The sequence below is a fragment of the Pelophylax lessonae genome, assembly GCF_965119305.1.
Source record: "Pelophylax lessonae genome assembly, chromosome: 1".
NCBI lineage: Eukaryota > Metazoa > Chordata > Amphibia > Anura > Ranidae > Pelophylax > Pelophylax lessonae.
Window position 1 is genome coordinate 578,647,172 of NC_138768.1, and position 17,375 is coordinate 578,664,546.

Below are 17,375 nucleotides of genomic sequence, written 5' to 3' on the forward strand. Positions count from 1 at the left end.
TTGAAAATGTGCACCTGGCTGTCACATCACATGTAACAAGCAAACTGGCATGCCGCATGGCACATGTTTTCTAGCAGCAGTGAGTCCCTGCTAATAGAAAACATGTGCCGTGCGGCATGCCAGTTTGCTTGTTACATGTGATGTGACAGCCTGCCTCATCCTATCTCTCCCACCGCCATCACTCTGCCTCATCCCATCCCTCCGACCGCCATCCCTCTGCCTGATCCCATCCCTCCCACCGCCATCGCTCTGCCTCATCCCATCTCTCCGACCGCCATCACTCTGCCTCATCCCATCCCTCCCACCGCTATCGCTCTGCCTCATCCCATCCCTCCCACCGCCATCGCTCTGCCTGATCCCATCTCTCCCACCGCCATCGCTTTGCCTGATCCCATCTCTCCCACCGCCATCCCTCTGCCTGATCCCATCCCTCCGACCGCCATCACTCTGCCTCATCCCATCCCTCCCACCGCCATCGCTCTGCCTGATCCCATCTCTCCCACCGCCATCACTCTGCCTGATCCCATCTCTCCCACCGCCATCCCTCTGCCTGATCCCATCCCTCCGACCGCCATCACTCTGCCTCATCCCATCCCTCCCACCGCCATCGCTCTGCCTGATCCCATCTCTCCCACCGCCATCACTCTGCCTGATCCCATCTCTCCCACCGCCATCCCTCTGCCTGATCCCATCTCTCCCACCGCCATACCTCTGCCTGATCCCATCTCTTTCACCGCCATACCTTTGCCTGATCCCATCTCTCCCACCTCCATCCCTCTGCCTGATCCCATCTCTCCCACCGCCATACCTCTGCCTGATCCCATCCCTCTGACTGCCATCCCTCTGCCTGATCCCATCTCTCCCGCCGCCATCCCTCTGCCTGATCCCATCTCTCCCGCCGCCATCCCTCTGCCTGATCCCATCTCTCCCGCCGCCATCCCTCTGCCTGATCCCATCTCTCCCACCGCCATCACTCTGCCTGATCCCATCTCTCCCACCGCCATCACTCTGCCTGATCCCATCTCTCCGACCGCCATCCCTCTGCCTGATCCCATCTCTCCCACCGCCATACCTCTGTCTGATCCCATCTCTCCCACCGCCATCCCTCTGCCTGATCCCATCTCTCTCACCTCCATCCCTCTGCCTGATCTCATCCCTCCCACCGCCATCCCTCTGCCTGATCCCATCTCTCCCACCGCCATACCTCTGCCTGATCCCATCTCTCCCACCGCCTTCCCTCTGCCTGATCTCATCCCTCCCACCGCCATCCCTCTGCCTGATCCCATCTCTCCCACCGCCATACCTCTGCCTGATCCCATCCCTCTGACTGCCATCCCTCTGCCTGATCCCATCTCTCCCGCCGCCATCCCTCTGCCTGATCCCATCTCTCCCGCCGCCATCCCTCTGCCTGATCCCATCTCTCCCGCCGCCATCCCTCTGCCTGATCCCATCTCTCCCACCGCCATCACTCTGCCTGATCCCATCTCTCCCACCGCCATCCCTCTGCCTGATCCCATCTCTCCCACCTCCATCCCTCTGCCTGATCCCATCTCTCCCACGTCCATCCCTCTGCCTGATCCCATCTCTCCCACCTCCATCCCTCTGCCTGATCCCATCTCTCCCACCGCCATACCTCTGCCTGATCCCATCTCTTTCACCGCCATCACTCTGCCTGATCCCATCTCTCCCACCTCCATCTCTCTGCCTGATCCCATCTCTCCCATCGCCATCCCTCTGCCTGATCCCTTCTCTCCCCCGGCCATCCCTCTCCCTGATCCCATCTCTCCCACGGCCATCCCTCTGCCTGATCCCATCTTTTCATCAACATCCCTCTGCTTGATCCCATCTCTCCCACCTCCATCCCTCTGCTTGATCCCATCTCTCCCACCTCCATCCCTCTGCCTGATCCCATCTCTCCCATCGCCATCCCTCTGCCTGATCCCATCTCTCCCACCTCCATCCCTCTGCCTGATCCCATCTCTCCCACCTCCATCCCTCTGCCTGATCCCATCTCTCCCACCTCCATCCCTCTGCCTGATCCCATCTCTCCCACCTCCATCCCTCTGCCTGATCCCATCTCTCCCACCTCCATCCCTCTGCCTGATTCCATTTCTCCCACCACCATACCTCTGCCTGATCCCATCTCTCCCACCGCCATACCTCTGCCTGACTTCCCCCCCCCTCCCATGAGGCAGTGGTGATGGGGGGGGATAGGGATGACATCAGTAGCGGTGGTGGTGGGGATAGGGTTGACATCGGTGGCAGTGGACATTGTCATTCCTATCCCCACCACCACTGACACTGATGTTATTCCTATCCTTACCACCACTGCCACTGATGTCACCCCTATCCTCATCATTCCCACTGATATCATCCCTATCCTCAACACCGCCACTAATGTTATCCCTATCCCCACCACTGATGTTATCGCTATCCCCACCACCACCGCCACTGATGTCATCCCAATCCCCACTACCACTGATGTCATTCCTATTCCCACTGCCACTGATGTAACCCCTATCCCCACCACCACTGCCACTGATGTAACCCCTATCCCCACCACCACTGCCACTGATGTAACCCCTATCCCCACCACCACTGCCACTGATGTCACCCCTATCCCCACCACCACTGCCACTGATGTCACCCCTATCCCCACCACCACTGATGTCACCCCTATCCCCACCACCACTGCCACTGATGTAACCCCTATCCCCACCACCACTGCCACTGATGTAACCCCTATCCCCACCACCACTGCCACTGATGTCACCCCTATCCCCACCACCACTGATGTCACCCCTATCCCCACCACCACTGCCACTGATGTAACCCCTATCCCCACCACCACTGCCACTGATGTCACCCCTATCCCCACCACCACTGATGTCACCCCTATCCCCACCACCACTGCCACTGATGTCACCCCTATCCCCACCACCACTGATGTCACCCCTATCCCCACCACCACTGCCACTGATGTCACCCCTATCCCCACCACCACTGCCACTGATGTCACCCCTATCCCCACCACCACTGCCACTGATGTCACCCCTATCCCCCACCACCACTGATGTCACCCCTATCCCCACCACCACTGCCACTGATGTCACCTCTATCCCCCACCGCCACTGCCACTGATGTCATCCCAATCCCCACTGCCACTGATGTCACCCCTATCCCCCACCACCACTGATGTCACCCCTATCCCCACCACCACTGCCACTGATGCCATCCCAATTCCCACTGCCACTGATGTCATTCCTATTCCCACTGCTACTGATGTCATTCCTATGCCCACCACCACTGCTACTGATGTCATCCCTATCCCACCACCACTGCTACTGATGTCATCCCTATCCCACCACTACTGATGTCATCCCTATCCCACCACCACCACTACTGATGTCATCCCTATCCCACCACCACTACTGATGTCATCCCTATCCCACCACCACCACTGCTACGGATGTCACCCCTATCCCACCAATACCATAAGAAACTACATACACATTTTGGGGGCGCCTGTGAACAAAAACCTTGATTTTACTACAGGTGTAATATATGACCCTGCACACTGGAATGAGAGCAATAATTATAGGATCATTATTCATGGTTAACTTTGAACTGATGACATTTATGATTGCGGAGTGTATGTTAGGTTAACAACACCCCGCAATCAGTTTTCAAAACGCAGTGCGATTCGCAGAATCGGATCGCATGGATGTGCAGGCTAAATATAACTAAAAAAACATAGAGAAACCGGTAGTTGTTCATCATTAGTCATTTTGTTTAAAAAAAAAAAAAAATGGGCTGCTCAGCCTAAAATGCCCGGGCCTATTTTTTGTCCCAGTCCGGGCCTGGTAACGGGGTCAGGCCAACATGATCACCCTGCCACAATGAAAGTCTCTCCTTATTTAGAACCAAATACGGGAGCTGGGGAGAGACGCAGTATTGCTTGCTAACTGCGCAGGCTCACACCACTTCAGGGCTGTGTCTGGTATGATAACATAGTGATTGACATTTAGTCGACCTCAAAGATATGGGTATCAACTGGTTGTTTAGCCCAGACCTGCCGGTGTTCACTGCCCTTTCTCTATCCCCTATTTCCAAATGAACTGTGGCTCACCGTAAGTTCTCTAGGCTGAAAAAAGCTGCTCAAAGACGGGAGACCGCTGTGACCCCTCCGTGGGTGAAGTGAGCATGAAGGCCCAAAGTTTGCGTTCCGCTATCGGCGTACCACGAGGAGGCAGCATGTACCATACGTCGCGGACTTATTACGCCATTCACAGGAGCTGGAATGCATCGGTGGCTCTTCCGGGTGTTGTGCGGCCGGCGTGTGATGTCAACGCGTTTCACGTGCGTGACGCACGCTTCTTCAGGACGTCATTGGTTAGTACGGAAGATCAATATAAAGGGGGTAGCCTGATTGGTAAGTGCAGACAGGTGACAGCACAACAGACATTCCTCAATACTGCTTCCTATGTAATTAAAAGACCGGATGGTGTAACACCATCTTGTGGTTAAAAACCGGTAATGCTAGTTATTTCATATTCACTGGCTAGTATTGGTGTGGCTCGGGGACTTGATTCAGCATAAATATTTAGGCAGGATCAACAAAGGTATAGCGATATGGTGGGATTACTTTAAGCAAGTTAAATCACTTAATGCAAATTTTGCTGCTGTATTTCGGCTTCATTTACTGGGTGACACAACGACTATTCCCAAGATTGACTCAAATAAACATGCTAAAACGTACTTGAAGTTAAAAAAGTCTTCATAAGGGATTCGAAATGAAGTTCAGGCCAAAACCATAGCCTGGCATTTTTAGCATATACAAAAAGATGTTTTAACCATCTCATTTAGGTTAATTTATAGAAGGTACCTATATAGGTGAAGTTCATTCATCAATCCATAGAGGGGAGAAAATAATTAATGATGCTATTGTAAGCATCACCAAATACTATTGTAAGAACCTACAAAATTATTTTCATAAATAAAGGGAATTAATGCCAATAATGGTATGATAAGAAAAATCGACCAAGGCAGTAATAACATAGTATCCCAATGAAAAGAAAAGAAAAGGGCCAGCATAAAGTAAGAAATATAGTACATAGTCCAACCTGGTTCACGGGCAACAGGAATGATGTCACGTGAAGAAGTCAATAATCAAGTGGTCATATTCCCTATTTTATCTATGCCATATTGGGGCTCTATTCTCCCATAGTTAGATTTTCCCAAGCAGATCTTTCCACCTATCAAGTTCCTATTTCCCTAAACAAGCCTAGTCCACCTATCCTTCAACAATACCTAGATGTTATGGTTCCAGAAAGATACGAAGACTCATCTCTGTGTTCAGGCCTAGGGGAACTAAAGTCTGGAGTCTAAATATCCAGGCCTTCTCCTCTTTTAACAGGACTTTATCAAAGTCTCCTCTCCTAGAAGATATCTTAAGGGCCCAGAAGCCTATTACCTTCAGACCTGAAGGGTCACTATTATGCTTCTCGGCAAAGTGTGTGCCGATGGGAGTATCTTCCTTGAGACGCACACTTTTGAGGTGTTCTCCTATTCTAATGCGTAGTTGCCTTTTGGTCTTTCCTACGTACATTTTGTGGCATGGGCACGTGATGATATACAGTACCCTGGAGGTGGAACAGTTTACATAAAGATTGCCTAGGCTATAAGGAGATTACCAAGACCCTAAAACTGAGCTGCAGCACAGCGGCCAAGACCATACAGCGGTTAAACAGGACAGGTTCCACTCAGAACAGGGCTCATTCCACAGCATCATATCCAGCATCATATCCAGAGGTTGTCTTTGGGAAATAGACATATGAGTGCTGCCAGCATTTCTGCAGAGGTTGAAGGGGTGAGGGGGTCAGCCTGTCAGTGCTCAGACCATATGCCGCACACTGCGTCAAATTGGTCTGCATGGCTGTCAACCAAGAAGGAAGCCTCTTCTAAAGATAATGCACAGGAAAGCCCGCAAACAGTTTGCTGAAAACAAGCAGACTAAGGACATGGATTACTGGAACCATGTCCTGTGGTCTGATGAGACCAAGATAAACTTATTCGGTTCAGATGGTGTCAAGCATGTGTGGCGACAACCAGGTGAGGAGTACAAAGATAAGTGTGTCTTGCCTACAGTCAAGCATTGTGGTGGGAGTATCATGCTCTGGGGCTGCATAAGTGGGGAGCTACAGTTCATTGGGGGGGACCCCAATGCTAAAGAAATGCTAAAGAAACTGAGGGTAAAGGGGATTGACTGGCCAACCTAAACCCTATTGAGTATCTGTGGGGCATCCTCAAACTGAAGGCACAAGGTCTCTAACATAAATAAGGTTTGTGATGTCGTCATGGAGGAGTGGAAGAGGACTCCAGTGGCAACCTGTGAAGCTCTGGTGAACTCTGTGCCCAAGAGGGTTAAGACAGTGCTGGAAAATAATGGTGGCCACACAAAATATTGACACTTTGGGCCCAATTTGGACATTTCCACTTAGGGGTGTACAGACATTAATGGCTGTGTTTTGAGTTACTTTGAGGGGACAGCAAATTTACACTGTTATATAAGCTGTACACTCACTACTTTACATTGAAGCAAAGTTTAATTTCTTTAGTGTTGTCACATGAAAAGATATAATAAAATATTTACAAAAATGTGAGGGGTGTACTCACTTTTGTGAGATACTGTAGTTAGTGGTTAGTGAGTTCAGTCCGTTTAGTGCAGCCAGTGTAGTGTACAGGCATACCTCACTTTTAAAATGTATGGATATGTTGTAGTCCTGCTTCCCCTCTTGGTACTCCCCAAGTTGGGTGTCCCTGTGACTTTTGGTTCGGGAGCAGTGCCATGTCAAGCTGACCAATATATCCCATAGACGCCAATGCTAAAGACTGGGAGCAGTGCCATGTCAAGCTGACCAATATTTCCCATAGATGCCAATGTTAAAGACAGGGAGCAGTGCCATGTGAACCTGTCCAAAATTTCCCACAGGTGCCAATGTTAAAGACAGGGAGCTGTGCCATGTCAAGCTGGCTATATTTCCCATAGATGTCAATGAGCACTGAAAGCTGAAAATTGGTCTAGGCAGGAAGGGGGTGAAAGTTCCTGGTATTTAAATGGTTAAGGGGAACCCTAAGACAGAATAAAAAAGAAAAACAGCGTGGGATCCCCCCCAAAATCTACTCCAGGCCCTTTTGGTCTGGTGTAGATTTTAAGGGGAACTCCACGCTAAAATTAAAAAAAAAAATGGCATGGGGGTCCCCTCTAAAATCCATACCAGGCCCCTTGGGTCTGGTACAGGTTTTAAGTAGAACTCCGCACCAAAATTAAAAAAAAAAAAAAAAAAGGCGTGGGGTTCCCCCAAAATCCATACCAGACCCCTATCCAAGCATGCAGCCTGGCTGGCTAGAAGGGGGGGGGGGGGCAAACGAGTGCCCCTACCCCTCCTGCACCATACCAGGCTGCTTGCCCTCAACATGGAAAGGGTGCTTTGGTGTTCCCCCCAAAGCACCTTGTCCCCATGTTGATGCGAACAAGGGCCTCTTCCTGACAACCCTGGGCTGTGGTTGTGGGGGTCTGAGGGTGGGGGGCTTATGGGAATCTGGAAGCCCCCTTTAACAAGGAGGAACCCAGATCCCGCCTCCCCCCCCCCCATGTAAATAGGTATTGGGTACATGGTACCCGTACCCATTCACCAAAAAAGTGTAAAAAAGTAAAAACCACAGAACACAGTTCTTGACAAGTCCTTTATTAAAAAGAAAAACAGTAGTGTGTCTCGTCATAAATCCATCAGCAATCACGATGCCCACTGGACCTGAAAAATAGAAAAAATATTGCAAAACGCTTCACCTCTTAAGGGGCTACCCGCCTTATGCCCGATTTTCAGCTTTGACAGTTCTTTTATAGGCAAGGGGCCACCCGGCTATGTCACCCAGTGGTACCACCCCTTCTGATATCATGTGACTTGTCAAAAACTGTGTTCTGTGGTTTTTACTTTTTTACACTTTTTTGGTGAATGGGTAGGGGTACGATGTACCCCATACCCATTCACATGGGGGGGCAGGATCTGGGGGGCCCTTTGTTAACCTTCTGAGTGGTATTCCCGAGCGTGGCTCGGGGTTAAATTTCAGAGCCAAAAGCGGTAACCCCGAGCCACACTTGGGGTACCGCCAGAAGCATCACTGGATCCTGTAAGAGAGGTTACTTACCTTGTCACCGGGATCCAGCGATGTGTCCCGGCGGTGTCTCTCGGCGGATCTTCCTCCCGATCGTCTCTGTGCCCCGGCTTCCGTCTCCTGCGATGTGACGTTCGCAGGGGGGTGGAACCTGCAGGAAAATTGAAATGTAAAAACACACCAAACACACTGATAAAAATCAAAATAAAAAAAAAATCACATTAGTTTGTCCCCCAGTGCCCTTTCCTGCAGTTTTACTGTATTTTTTATGTATATATATACGTATATATATATATATATATATATATATATATAAAACTAAATATATATATATATATATACGTAATTCTTGTGAATGAGCAGCCCAAACCAAATGTATACATTTATTATATATATATATATATATATATATATATATATTGTGAGGGATTAGCTCGGTGGCGGGTGTGGATTACCCCTTGGGGTGCGTTTTCACAGAGAAACAGCCAATAAGTGCTTGCAAACAACAGTTTGGTTTATTAGGTCAATTTTCTTCACCAGACTGCAAGCGTCAAAAATATCCAAAATAAAATAAAACAGAAAATAAATCCTTGCCTCTGTGGGCGGCTACCTTCTCACACTCGAACCTACCTAAGAGTCTGTCTCCAACCTACTGTTGGGCAGACTTTCTTGTCCTACAGCGGACACTCAATAGTCCATTTATAATATCTTCACAGGGCAAAACAGTCCTTTATTTCTTTCACACAGAAACAGTTTGTCTTCTCACCTTTGAGACGTCTTCACACTTGGTTACCCTTCCTGGTACACATTACTCCGGGGTCTTCTCCCAGGCCCACACATCCTGTCGGGAGGCACACGTCTGACTGTCCTCCTTCTCCCAGCCCACATGGCTTCAGGAGACAGCTTCCGGAGGCAGCCATCCTCAGCCATCCTCAGGCAGCCATCCTCAGACTTCCTTTGGACAATTATAGAAGCCTTACCTCCCTCATTCTGAACAGCTGAAGGCCTTTCAACTTCTTTACACCTTCCTGCTGCCTTCTGCAGCCGACACCCTATAGTATATACGTATATATATATATATAATAAATGTATACAGTTGGTTTGGGCTGCTCATTCACAAGAATTACATGCAAAATAATGGTACCGCTTTCAGCACCTAAAATCCAAGAGAATCATACCGTCAGGGAGGTTAAAGGGGGCTTTCAGATTCCAATAAGCCCCCCACCCACAGACCCCGACAACCACAGCCCAAGGTTGTTGGGAAGAGGCCCTTGTCCCCATCAACATTGGGACAAGGTGCACACCCCCCCCCCCAACATGTTGAGGGCATGTGGGCGCTCGCTCATCCCCCCCTCCTTTCCTGACCTGCCAGGCTGTATGCTCGGATAAGGTTCTGGTATGGACTTTGGGGGGACCCCACGCTGTTTTTTTTAAAATTTTGCCTGGACTGGGGGGGGGGGGGGGGGGGGGGACCCTATGCTGTTTTTTAAAAAAAAAAATGTACCTGCCAGGCGCTGGCAATACATTATAGCTGCAATGCAAGTTTACATTCAATTTTTTTCTTTAGAAATGTTAGTATTGCTGCAGCAGGCTCCATACATCGTACAGATGCACCACTTTACAGGCACATTAACCACTTCTGGACCGGACCTTTTTCTGACACTTGTTGTTCACAAGTTTAAATCAGCTTTTTTGCTATAAAATTACTTAGAATCCCCAAACATTATTTATATATATATATATATATATATATATATATATATAGATATTTTAGCAGAGACCCTAGAGAATAAAATGGAGATCGTTGCAATATTTTTTATCACACCATATTTGCACAGCGGTCTTACAAACGCAATTTTTTTTGCAAAAAATTAATTTTTAAATTAAAAAATAAGAAAACAGTGAAGTTTACTCCAATTTTTTTCTATAATGTGAAAGATAATGTAACGCCGAGTAAGTAGATACCCAACATGTCAGGCTCCAAAATTGCTCGTGGAATGGCGACAAACATTGGTACTTAAAAATCCCCATAGGCGACACTTTAAAAATGTCTACAGGTTACCTGTTTAGAGTTACAGAGGAGGTCTAGTGCTCAAAATATTGCTCTCGCTCTAACGATTGCAGCGGGCACTTTAATTTTTTTTCTCCTATTTATTTTATTTTTTATTTTTAAACTGTTTTTGTTTTTTTTTAAGGCTCGGTTCACACTGATGCGATGCGGGAAGGCTGCGAATTCGCAGCCTGTTCCCGCATCGCACACGCACCCCCGGCAGTTCACACTGCCATATGCGATCCGCTGGGGGTGTCAATGTAATCTTAACGACACCCCCAGTTTGATCACATATCGCAGTGCGATCGTGCAGTTCGCACAGGATCGGATCGCACAAGTGTGAACCGCTGTGCGATCCGATCCTGATGCGGCAGCAAAAATGCCTCCTGTGCGTGTTTGCTGCGGGTGCGATGCAAATTTAGCCATACAAACTGTATGGCTAAACTCGCACCGCACAGCTGATCGCATGTCATGTCGGAGCAGTGCGCTCCGACATGACATGCAAACCCTGCACACGCAGTAGTGTGAACCGGGGCTTAATGTTTTGATCACTTTTATTTTTATTTCAAGGAATGTAAACATCCCTTGTAAATGACAAAACCTCTCCAATGTGAGATCTAGGGTCAAAAAGACCTCAGATCTCACATCTACAATAAAAAAGCAAAAAGAAAAGTCATTTTTTTTTTCATCTTGAAAAAAAATGGTCCCTTTTAAATTGGTTGCTAGGAAGCAACGTTTGACGTCGCTTCGGTCCTCCAAGGCCATAGAGTCGAGTGAGGGCCATCTTACCCTCACTCGACTTCCTGCCTGAAGGGACAGCAGACAGGATCATTTTCCCCGCTACTGGTGGGTCTGGTAAGGGGGAAAAACTACAGGGAAGCATTGATACATTTTCCCCAGGACAGTCCCCATACACTTTTTATGGCAATAACTTGCATATAAGCCTTTCATATGAAGACTTTTGATTTTTCATGTTCGTGTCCCATAGACTTTAATAGAGTTCCCATGTTCGCTAGAACTTTTTACCTGTTCGAGATGTTCTGATGCGAACCGAACAGGGGGGTGTTCAGCCCATCCCTAATTACATGATCTTCTAAGGTCTAATTCTTCCTATGCAAACAGAAGCCAATTCAGATGTTTAGAACTATAGAATCAGCAACTTTAAGTTATTATTATTCAAGATGTATATATTGCCAACAGTTTGTGCAGTGCTTAACAATATAAATGGAGAGAGCATGATTACAGTACAGTTCAGAAACTGTAAAAAAACATATTTTTTATTTGTAACAAAATTTTAAAAGCATGTAAAGTCCTGTATTAATAAAAACATGTGTACAAATATGCAGCAAGGCATTAGTCATCCACCAGATGTGTCTAAGTAAATAAATAATTTCCTGTGCGTCAATGTGTTTCGCTTGTCCGCTTCTTCAGGACACATAGCTGAAAAAAGGATTCACTACATAAACAATGAGAATATATATAAATTATCTTGTACATCAAATTATCTAATTTTAGTCATATTCTTATCAATATAATACATGCAGCATCCTTAAAACTATATGTTCACCTTGCCTAGATGAGCGAGCATGCATGGAGGGAAAACTCCCTGGGTGTGCACCGGGGCAAAAGGAGGGCCGATCACATAGGGCCCTGCAGCTGGTAGATGTAAAATACTGTAGAAAGTAAAATGATCCAAAAGTACATATGAGAGGTTACGCAGGGAAATTGTACCTAATGTATGTAATACTGTATCATATATACATACACTATATTGTCAAAAGTATTGGGACACCTGCCTTTACACGCACATGAATTTTAATGGCATCCCAGTCTTAGTCCATAGGGTTCAGTATCGAGTTGGCCCACCCTTTGCAGCTATAACAGCTTTAACTCTTCTGGGAAGGCTGTCCACAAGGTTTAGGAGCGTGCCTATGGGAATGTTTGACCATTCTTTCAGAAGTGCATTTGTGATGTCGGGCACTGATGTTGGGGTCAGGACTCTGTGCAGGCCAGTCAAGTTCCTCCACCCCAAACTCACTCATCCATGTCTTTATGGACCTTGCTTTGTGCACTGGTGCACAGTCATGTTGGAACAGGAAAGGGCCATCCCCAAACTGTTCCCACAAAGTTAGGAGCATGAAATTATCCAAAATGTTTGGGTATGCTGATGCCTTAATAGTTCCCTTCACTTGAGCTAAGGGGCTAAGCCCAACCCCTGAAAAACAACCCCATACCATTATCCCCCCTTCACCAAATAATTTGTACCAGTGCACAAAGCAAGGTCCATAAAGAAATGGATGAGCGAGTTTGGGGGGGAGGAACTTGACTAGCCTCCATAGAACATGTCCAACATCACTGTCTGACATCACAAATGTGCTTCTGGAAGAATGGTCAAATATTGCCATAGACACCCTCCTAAACCTTGTGGACAGCCTTCCCAGAAGAGTTGAAGCTGGTATAGCTGCAAAGGGTGGGCCAACTCAATATTGAACCCTATAAACTAAGACTGGGATGCCATTGAAGTTCATGTGCGTGTAAAGGCAGACATCCCAATACTTTTGACAATATAGAGTATATGTAAGTACACATACATGTTGGTTGACATAATAATCAATGATATATTAGTCAATTCTTAGCACATTGCTCCTATATTAATGTCAAAGTACTTACATAAACATAGCGGTGTATTTACCTATAAGCCTACACAATGGATCCACGATCATATATATCCCTTTGAAAGGGAGTGCGCAGAGCTATTTGCAGAGTTGTGGGCACAGAAAAAGGGGACCCAACACATCAAGCCGCTCCTTTTGGGTGAAGAGTTACAATTGAACTTGATATGCCAGATTTGTGAAAGCTGACATCTTATTTTCTGCTTTTGGCAGCCACATCCTGTTTTTTTTTTTTTTTTTTTTCATTTAGATAAAGTACCTTAATTTGGAACAATTCGCTTTTAGTTATAACAACAGTTACAACTTAATTTAATGCATACTATACATCTTGTATTTTAACCACTTCCATACCGAGTCATGTAAAATGACGTCGGCAAAGTGGTTGTCTAGATCCGGGCCGCCGTCATATGACGTCGGCCCGTTCTAGCTGCTACTGCGCGCCCCCGGCGGCGCGCAGCGGCGCGATCAGGGATGAGGCTCGTCCCTCGGACATAGCCCATCACTGATCAAGGTAAACAGCCAATAGAAATTGGCTGTTTACCACGTGATCGGCTGTGTCAATCACAGCCGATCACATGAGCGGCTCCTGCACGAGCAGCTCGTTCTCTCTGCAATGCGCGCCCCCGGGGGCGCGCAGAGCAGCGATCGGGGACGAGGCTCGTCCCTCGGACAGAGTCGATCCCCGATCTAGGTAAAGAGCCAATGAAATTGGCTCTTTACCACGTGACCGGCTGTGTCCAATCACAGCCGGTCACAAATGTCAACAGAGAACACGGTAACTAGCTGTCACCGTGTTCTCCTCCTCACACACTGATCCTGTGTGAGGAGGAGATTGTGGTAACAGCTAGTTACCAACTACAGTGCACCCTAAACACAATGATTGCCCCCCCCCCCAATAAAGAGCACCTGTCACTAGCCCATCAAAGTACCTGAGTACCTGTCATCAGGTACTCAGATGACAGGTACTCGGGTACTCTGATGGGCTGGTGACAGGTATTCGGGTACTCTGATGACGGATACTCTGATGACAGGTACTCGGGTACTCTGATGACAGGTACTCGGGTACTCTGACAGGTACTCGGGTACTCTGATGACGGGTACTCGGGTACTCTGATGACGGGTACTCGGGTACTCTGATGACGGGTACTCGGGTACTCTGATGATGGGTACTCGGGTACTCTGATGACAGGTACTCGGATACTCTGATGACAGGTACTCGGATACTCTGATGACAGGTACTCGGGTACTCTGATGACAGGTACTCGGATACTCTGATGACAGGTACTCGGATACTCTGATGACGGGTACTCGGGTACTCTGATGACGGGTACTCAGGTACTCTGACAGGTACTCGGGTACTCTGATGACAGGTACTCGGGTACTCTGATGTCGGGTACTCTGATGACAGGTACTCGGGTACTCTGACAGGTACTCGGGTACTCTGATGACAGGTACTCGGGTACTCTGATGACAGGTACTCGGGTACTCTGATGACAGGTACTCGGGTACTTTGAGTACCTGTCAACGGAGTACCCGTCATCAGAGTACCTGAGTACCTGTCACCTACCCATCAGAGTACCCGAGTACCTTCCACCTGCTCATCAGAGTACCTGACGCCTGAAGTACCCAAGTACTTGCCGCCTGCTCATCAGTACCCATCACTACTCATCAGTACTCATCAGTACCTATCACGTATCAGTACTGATCATCAGTACCCATCAGTACAGTATCACCTATCACCTATCAGTCAGTGAGTACTACTCATCAGTACCTATCACCTGCCTGTCACCTGCCCATCAGAGTACCCGAGTACCTGTCACCTGCCTATCGGAGTACCCGAGTACCTGCCACCTGCTCATCAGTACCAGAGTACCTGTCACCTGCCCAACAAAGTACCCGAGTACCTGTCACCCTTCATACAGCCACCATGTCCAAGTCCAAAAAGGTTTATATACGTCGTCCGTTTAAACCTAAATACCGGTGTTATGGCAGCAGATAGCTGCCATAACCCTGGTATTTTTTTAAACGGTGGACAGTTGGCTTTCCGATAAGGGTGGTCCCAGCGGCGGATTCGCCGTGGGATCACCCTTCCGGGATGGCGGAAGAGGCGCCCCCCCCCCTCCCGACGCGTTCCGGTCCTTTTCCCCGCTTACCGGACCCGCCGGCAGCGGGGAAAACGATCCGGTCCCGAATCCTCACAGACAGGATGTCGAGTGAGGGCAAGCTTGCCCTCACTTGACTCTATGGTCTTGGAGGACCGGAGCTACGGAAAATGTTGTTGCCTAGCAACCGGTTTAAAGGTCCTTTTTTTTTTTTTTTTCATTTTATATTATAATTATTTTTTTTTTTTTTTTTTTTCTATCTTTTAGTGTACTTGTGAGATCTGAGGACTTTTTGACCCCAGATCTCACAAAAAAGAGGTCCTGTCGTGCCTATTTCTATTACGAGGAATATTTACATTTCTTTTAATAGAAATAAAAATGATCAATTTTTTTTTTTTTTTAAACGGTGTAAAAATAAAAAATAATAAATAAAATAAATAGTAAAAAAAAAAAAAAAAAAAAAATTAAAGCGCCCTGTCCCCGTTAGCTCGCGCGCAGAAGCGAATGCATACAGAAACCCCGCCCACATATGTAAACGGTGTTCAAACCACACATGTGAGGTATCGCCACGATCGTTAGAGCAAGGGGAATAATTTGAGCCCTAGACCTCCTCTGTAACTCAAAGATGGCAACCTGTAGAAATTTTTAAATTGTCGCCTATGGGGATTTTTAAGTACCAAAGTTTGTCACCATTCCGTGAGCGTGCGCAATTTTGAAACATGACATGTTGGATATCTATTTACTCGGCGTAACATTATCTTTCACATTATGGAAAAAAATTGGGCTAACTTTACTGGTTTCTTATTTTTTAATTAAAAAAAGTGAATTTTTTCCAAAAAAATTGCGTTTGGAAGACCGCTACGCAAATACGGTGTGATAAAAAATATTGCAATAATCTCCATTTTATTCTCTAGGGTCTCTGCTAAAAAAAAATATATAATGTTTTGGGGTTCTAAGTAGTTTTCTAGCAAAACAACTGATTTTAACTTGTAAACACCAAATGTCAAAAATAGGCCTAGGCAAGTGGCTAGGATGCATGATGATGCTCCTTGGATGTTAGGCCCCTCTATATGGCTAGGCTGTGAAAAAGTCTCACACATGCGGTATTGCCATACTCAGGAGGAGTGGCAGAATGTATTTTGGGGTGTCATTTTTGCTGTGTACATGCTATGTGTTAGGAATATCCTATAAATTGACAACTTTGTGTAAAAAAAAAAAGTTTTCATTTTTTTCCCACATTTTCCAAAAACCTGTGGAAAAAAATGATATGTTCAAACGACCCATAATGCCTCATAGAATATACGTTGGAGTGTTTGCTTTCCAAAATGGGGTCATTTTGTGGACTTTTCCATTGTATTGGTGCTCTAGGGCCTTGAAAAGTGTGATAGGTAGTAAGAAAGTTTTATGTGTATTTATGCTCCTAGAACGCCTGAATGTGCTTCTTGGACGTGGAGTCTCTTTTTGTGGCCGGGCTGTGTAAAAGTCTCACACATGTGGTATCGCCATACTCGGAAGGAGTAGCAGAATGTATTTTTGGGTGTAATTTTTGCTGTGTACATGCTATGTGTTAGAAATAGCTTATAAATTGACAACTTTGTGGGAAAAAAAAGAAAAAAAAATTTTTTTCTTCATTTTCCCAAGAATTGTGGGAAAAAATTACAACTTCAAAAAACTCACCATGCCTCTTACTAAATACCTTGGACTGTCTATTTTACAAAAAGGGGTCATTTGGTCGGTATTTGTACTGTCCTGACATTTCAGGGCCTCAAGAAAGGAGATAGGCAGTCAGTACATCTGGTGTGATCAATTTTCAGTAATTGGTACCATAGCTTCTAGACTCAATAACTTTCACACAGACTAAATAATATACACTAATTTGGGTTAATTTTACCAGAGACATGTAGCAGTATACATTTTGGCCCAAATGTATGAAGAAAATTTTATTTTTTGCAAAATTTCATAATTGAAACTAAAAAAAAGTGTTTTTTTTTCAAAATTTTTGCTCTTTTTTTGCATATATCACGAAAAAAAAAAACCCCAGTTGTGATCAAATACCACCAAAAGAAAGCTCTATTTGTGTGAAAAAAATGATAAAAATTTTGTTTGGTTATAGTGTAGCATGACTGAGCAATTGTCATTCAAAGTGTGAGAGTGCTGAAAGCTGAAAATTGGTCTGGGCAGGAAGGGTGTCAAACTGCTCTGTATGGAAGCGGTTAAATCAATTTAGGGTAAAAAATAGATTGCTTTCTTCTTTTTTTTTTTTACTGCATCTTTAAATGTAAAAAATGTAAAGTAATTTCTTTTTTATGCAGTGCATCCGGTAGTGTGCTCGAATTCGGTCAAACTCTGCCCTTACGCTGAACTTAAGTTCGTACA